The 6000-nt window shown below is 48.5% G+C and overlaps 1 protein-coding gene across 1 annotated transcript in view; it reads right to left on the minus strand.

The window, feature by feature from the left end:
* The window catches only part of LOC113238621 (calcium-binding mitochondrial carrier protein SCaMC-2), a 68776-nt gene extending 67614 nt beyond the window's left edge, over positions 1-1162 (minus strand). Inside the window, exon 1 of the mRNA XM_026475485.1 lies at positions 1080-1162. The gene's annotated coding sequence lies outside the window, so the exon portion shown is untranslated. The remainder of the gene's footprint in view (positions 1-1079) is intronic.
* Between the last annotated feature and the right edge of the window lie 4838 nt (positions 1163-6000).

Genomic DNA, 6000 nt, shown 5'->3' on the forward strand with positions numbered 1-6000 from the left:
ACTACTTCTGAGGTACCCTCTTTTGAACAAAAAAGAATCATCAAAATCGGTTCACAAATGGCGGAGTTATCACGTAACATATATACAAAAAAAACAGAGTAGAACTGAAAACGTCCTTTTTGAAGTCGGTTAAATCGGGAAAAAATAATATAGAAGTGAAAACAACACGATTCTGTCATTTCCAGTCACGTTTGTGGAGTTACAAATTTCTGTTATCGTACGTGATTTATGCTCAAATCATAAATTTTAATGAAAATTTAAAAACCTCGATATAAATAAGCAAACTCTACAAAGTCAATTATCTGTTTATACGTCGAGACCAATTTAAAATACACCTTTAATAAGGGTTGGTTCCTGTTTTATGGAAATTTTAAAGCGATCACAACGCGTTTTGGACATTTTTACGCTTAATGAGTATTTTCGATCGTTGGGGTAAAAATATATAAATCGCACAGCCTGTTAACGTTAATATAAATTTACAATATTTAAATAAAATACTGTTTTAAACAATCATTTAATAAATGTATTTTTTAATGTAAAACAGACTAAAGCTGTGCCATAATCTCGCTTAATTTTAAGCGATACTGCGGCCTAGATGTTTGTCTAGTAAAAACATACACATTCCAGTCTTTAATAGCCCTAGTTTGTAGCTTTCGAGAAACACTGTATTCCATTACTTTGTCGCACGCATTAGGAGTGAAGCCAAACTTTTGAAATAAAACACATACTCCGAGATGTCAATTTTTAAGCAAAGGGAATGCATTTATTCCTTCGAATTTTCAAACTAGGTCGAACGAATAGTGAGTTTTGGTGTCCACGACATAGACACCCTGTACAAGCACGTACCCGTAGTAGCAAGTACTTAGTACTAATTACCACTGTCTACATAGTTCTAAATCTACTATCAGACAGAACGACCTGAAGTTGCTGAGTTAAAATATACACATAAAAATCCTTCAATTTAATGTTACGTCGTTAGGCGCTTCGTTAGCATCGTCATGTTTCCTTCTTCGAAGTCAATGTAAAAGAAAATTGGTTCATAAGTTAAAGTAAAAGGTACATAATTTTAAGATATTTACCTTTTCAAAAGATTTGTGGCTTCGTTCCTGCCGATTGCAATGCCCAAATCAGCAAACGCCGATATGAGCTCTTCCAAGTCGACTTTTCCTGAAAAAATATAATTTGTGGTCAATTTACGACGAACCCGGTGACCCGACTTGCTTATATTGCATTGTAGGCGTTGATAAGGAGGTTCCGGCTACAATTCCCGGTAGAACCAATTTCTTTCTAAATTGGTTCCCCTTTGGGTGCCCCGGAATGAATGCCATTACCCTGGTACTATTCTCAAGTGTGACACTAGTTGATTGGTATGGTTGTGTGGCACATTACTATTTTAATTATAGCCTCTAAATGCGTCGCAGCTAAAAACTCTTTCAAGCAAGCGTAAACACATTCATAAAACACGGCGTGTGCGTTTTGCAGCTTCTATTAAAAAGAAGGAACGACAATGTGTAAATTCCGAGCAAATTACAATATTTATTCATGGACACCTTCAAGTCGGCGGCTCCACCGAATAAACGTGTATTAAGACAACATTACATGAAAACTAAAATGAGTAAAAACTTCAAAAACTCGGCGTCTGATGGGTTTACGTATGACGAAAATGATAGAAATAAATCAACCTGTGTTTTTACGTTTTACTGTGTTGTTACTTTATTAGTAGCAGTACTGCTCCTTGTGAAAGAGTTTCTCCTGGGAAGTACTGCCACCTTACCTATTTCTGCCGCCAAGCAGTAATGTGAGCATTACTGCGTACCGGTTTAGTAAGGGTGCTAGTCAAATTACAGGCACATGGGACTTGTCAACTTATGTCTCAAGCTGACGGGCGCAGTGACAGGGTCCATAAGATCTTTACGATTTAAATCTCTGAGCAGCACTACACCTGGTATGGACAGGCGTGTCGCTTACCACCAGGCGCACGACTTGTTCGTCCCATAGCTTCATATCATAAAAAAAGTCGTAAATGACGTTTTAACTTTCAAATGGGGGTGTGTTAGTTGTTCCACCTCCACGTGTGCGAAGTCTTTGAGCAGTCTGTGGTAACATGTTATCACAGAACGCCCAAGGACGTAGCCGGTACACCCTGGGGCCAACACTGACAATCCTCAGCTTCAGTCTGAGAATTGTCAGTGAGGGCGCGAAGCGATCAACACGGCCCGGCCATGCGTTTCTGGGGGTGGACCATGGCACGTGGTGGGCAGTCTAAACTTACACCCTCCTGCGTTAATGCCTACGCAGTTGAGCGCCGTACGCAGGGATGAAGGAATCCTGGGGGGTTGAGCCCGAGCGGGGTGGGGACTCCGGCAAGCAATACGCCCCCTTTGGCCCTGATTTCCTGCTAAACGGTAGCCCTGTGATTAGCCAACACAGGGAAATGGCATTGTGTCCCGTCAGAGGGCCACAGGCGAGGTGTGGGGGGGACGGACTCGGCCATGCTGACGGGGTGAGTATGTGCGGAACACCTGGCTGACTTTGATCAGGTCAGCCAGCCGCACATTTCGAGCCCCCGATGTCGCGCAGTGAGCTCCCAACTTCTGCACCTATACTCTCCTGACAATCCTGGTGTCCCGAATGGGACATCCCCAAAGGTGCGGGCTCCGTGGTGGGTGGGAAGTCAGGAGAGTGAATTTTTCGAACTTTAAGTATGGATTTAAACGATCAACTTTTAACCAAAACCCAAAACCCAAAACCGGCGGTACTCGAGGGGAAACCCAAAAGTGCCCCACAAACAAATACGAACACACAGCGCCCTACGGTGAGTGGTAGGCCAAAGGGGAAACCCCAAGGTCAGCCGAGCACCGATGCTGGTGCTAGCACCACACCAGCGGTTGTGGCCCAAACCCCAGGTTCTGCGGCCCCCGCTCAAAACCCATCAAACGCGGCCCTTGAAGCAGGGTGGACCTTGGTGAGTCGCCAGCCCAAATCCAAGGCCACGGCACCCATCCGCAAGGAAGGGACTAGTGGCCACGGCGAGCGCCCACCTCCGGCCCCCAGTGGGAGCAAGGGACGCCCTGCCCGAAAAAACAAGAAGGCCCGTCGTAGAGAACGCGAGCGACGCACTTCACACAACCCCCTGCCGAAGGAGGGAGAGGCGAGGCCCCCAGTGGGTGGCGCGAGTGGCCCAGGGACTGCATCAGCACGGTCAAATGGGTCGGTCGCGCACCCCACTGGAAGGGCCCCCCCCCCTTCCAACAGCAAACCGGGAGAGAGCAGGCAGAGGTCCTCGACCATTGCCAAACGTGCCCGCCTTGACGAGACCATATCTCCTAGAGGCGAGCACAAGCGGCAAAAGGTTGAGAGGCCCGCTCAGCAGCGCACCTACGCCGAGGCCACCAGGCCCGAACTCATGGCTGTAATTACTTCAGCCAAAACTGGCTACATACGGAGCCCCGATGCCGACATGGTTCAGGTGGCCCTATGTCAGCGCCTCACGCAAGGAGCGGAGGAGTGCAGCGAGGAGGACGTCGGCCCACAGTTTCGTGGTAAACCTGTCTACAGTGACGGGTCCCTGAAACTGTGGTGTCAGGACACAGCCACCTTCCAGTGGCTAGAGGATGCTATTAGCACCATCAGGCTGCCATCCGGGGAGCCCCTCTCATTGAAAAATGGGGTGGAGGCTCCCCGGAGGGTGGTCTGTGGACTACTCATCCCTGGTCACTGGGAGGATGCGCGTCGAATCGGCCGCATCCTCAAGTGGCAAAACCCGTGGGCGGAGGCACACCGCTGGGTTGTTCACAGGCTGCAGCAGCATAGTGGCAACTCCTTTGTAGTGGTGAGCCTCCCAGAAGAGCTCGTCCCCGCTGTCCTGGGGCATGGCCGGCGCCTAACCTTCCAGTTGGGCACGGTCTACCTCAGGTTTAGATCGAAGAGGGGCCTGTACACAGACGTGCCACCCGAGAAGACGGGCACAACAACGACGCGGATGGACGTCTCCCCGGAGCCCTCCACCTCCTCCAATATTCCCGGAGAAGGTGAAGGGCCCTCCTCGACCCCCGTCTCTGCGGACGCCGCTGTCAAACCGGTGGCGACCAGCAGTGACGACGAGTGCGTGTTGGGGATGGGAGACATCCGACTGAGCGAGGACGTGGACGAGGAGCTGCTATCATCTGATGGCGGTTTCCCCCTCGCTCAGTAAACTTCACATCGTCCAGAGCAACCTCCACCACAGCCAGGCCGCAACGGTTCAGCTCCGGAAATGGTTGGAGGCCAACAACACAGCCATGGCACTAATCCAGGAACCGTGGATTAGTGCCCGTGGCCAAATAAATGGACTCTCACATCTGAGAGGTAAGCTATTATCGACTACCATCTCAGATAAACCTAGAACTTGCATATATTACTCCAATAACTTACATGTACAGCCACTAACTGAATTCTGTTCCAGAGACCTGTGTGCCGTAAAGCTTTTAGCAGACGCGGCCACGGGTCTGCCTGAAGTGGTGCTCGCCTCTGTCTATATGGCGGAGACTGATGTGCCACCACCACAGGAAATGGTTCAGCTAATCAACTACTGCGAGCAGAACGGCCAGATTATCATCGTGGCTACTGACTCCAATGCCCACCATCCGTTGTGGGGCATGGAACTCGCAAATGATAGAGGTAAGAACCTAACAGAATACTTATTCACAACTAACCTTCAAATCCTTAATAAAGGTATAGTACCAACTTTTATAAATAAAAGATGTAGAACTATCATAGACCTAACCCTAGCGTCAGAAGGAGCAGTGGACCTAATCCACAACTGGCACGTGTCCGAAGAAGCATCTTTCTCGGACCACAGATGGATAAGATTCAGCTTAGAAACAGCTATTAAAGAACAACAACCGAAACGGAATCCCAGAAAAACCGACCGTAAACTATACGCGGACAAACTACACCAGAACCTGGGAGAACCGGGAGCACCGGGAAGACTACTGGGCACAGCACAGATAGAAACACAGGTTAAAGAACTAACATCAAACGTATTGAACAGCTATAACTCCGCATGCCCACTGAGTGACGCAGCCCCGCGACAAGGTCGACACTGGTGGGGACCTGAGCTTGAGAGGCTACGAAGAAGGGTAAGGAGACACTTCAATAGAGCAATGAACACATGCGCGGATGAGGACTGGGAAAACTACAAGACGGCCAAATCCAAACTAAAAAAGCGCATACGGTTCAGGAGCACCGCGTCATGGCGAGGCTACTGCGGGAACATCACGTCTTGCGCACAAGCAAACAGAATAAGGAAAATCCTAGGCAACTCAAATTCAACTGAGCTAGGTTCAATACGCAAAATAGATAACACATACACAACTTCCCCTGCGGAAACGGAAAGAACCCTACTGGAAGTACATTTCCCAGGATGTAGGTTCGTCCAAGACGACAGGTGTGTAGAAATGAACTACACCACATCGATCCATAACTGGCGATACGCAGAACAAGTAGTGACATACGAAAAGACAAAATGGGCAGTAAACACATTTGAACCATACAAAGCTCCGGGCCAAGATGGAGTATTCCCTGCACTCCTACAATGGGGCGGGGACACACTGGTCCAGCACCTGGTCAACATCTTTCGGGCCTGCCTAGCATTCAGCTATGTGCCCCATAGCTGGCGAGAGGTAAAAGTCATATTTATACCGAAACCAGGAAAACCCGACTACACTGACGCGAAGTCCTTCAGACCAATCAGCCTCACATCGTTCTTCTTGAAGACTTTAGAAAGGATATGTGACAGAGAACTGAGGGATGGAGCGCTTAAGAACATTCCATTACACGGTAACCAACATGCATACAGCCAAGGCAAATCCACTGAATCGGCCCTACATGCCGTTGTGGGCAAGATAGAAGTGGCCCTTAAAGACAAAGCAATCTGCCTAGGCACCTTTATAGATATTGAAGGAGCCTTCGATAAAACGAACTTCTCCAGCATACAATCAGCAATGAGAAGACACAACG

Source organism: Hyposmocoma kahamanoa, unplaced genomic scaffold (assembly GCF_003589595.1).
Source record: "Hyposmocoma kahamanoa isolate Upper Pololo Valley unplaced genomic scaffold, ASM358959v1 100021, whole genome shotgun sequence".
NCBI lineage: Eukaryota > Metazoa > Arthropoda > Insecta > Lepidoptera > Cosmopterigidae > Hyposmocoma > Hyposmocoma kahamanoa.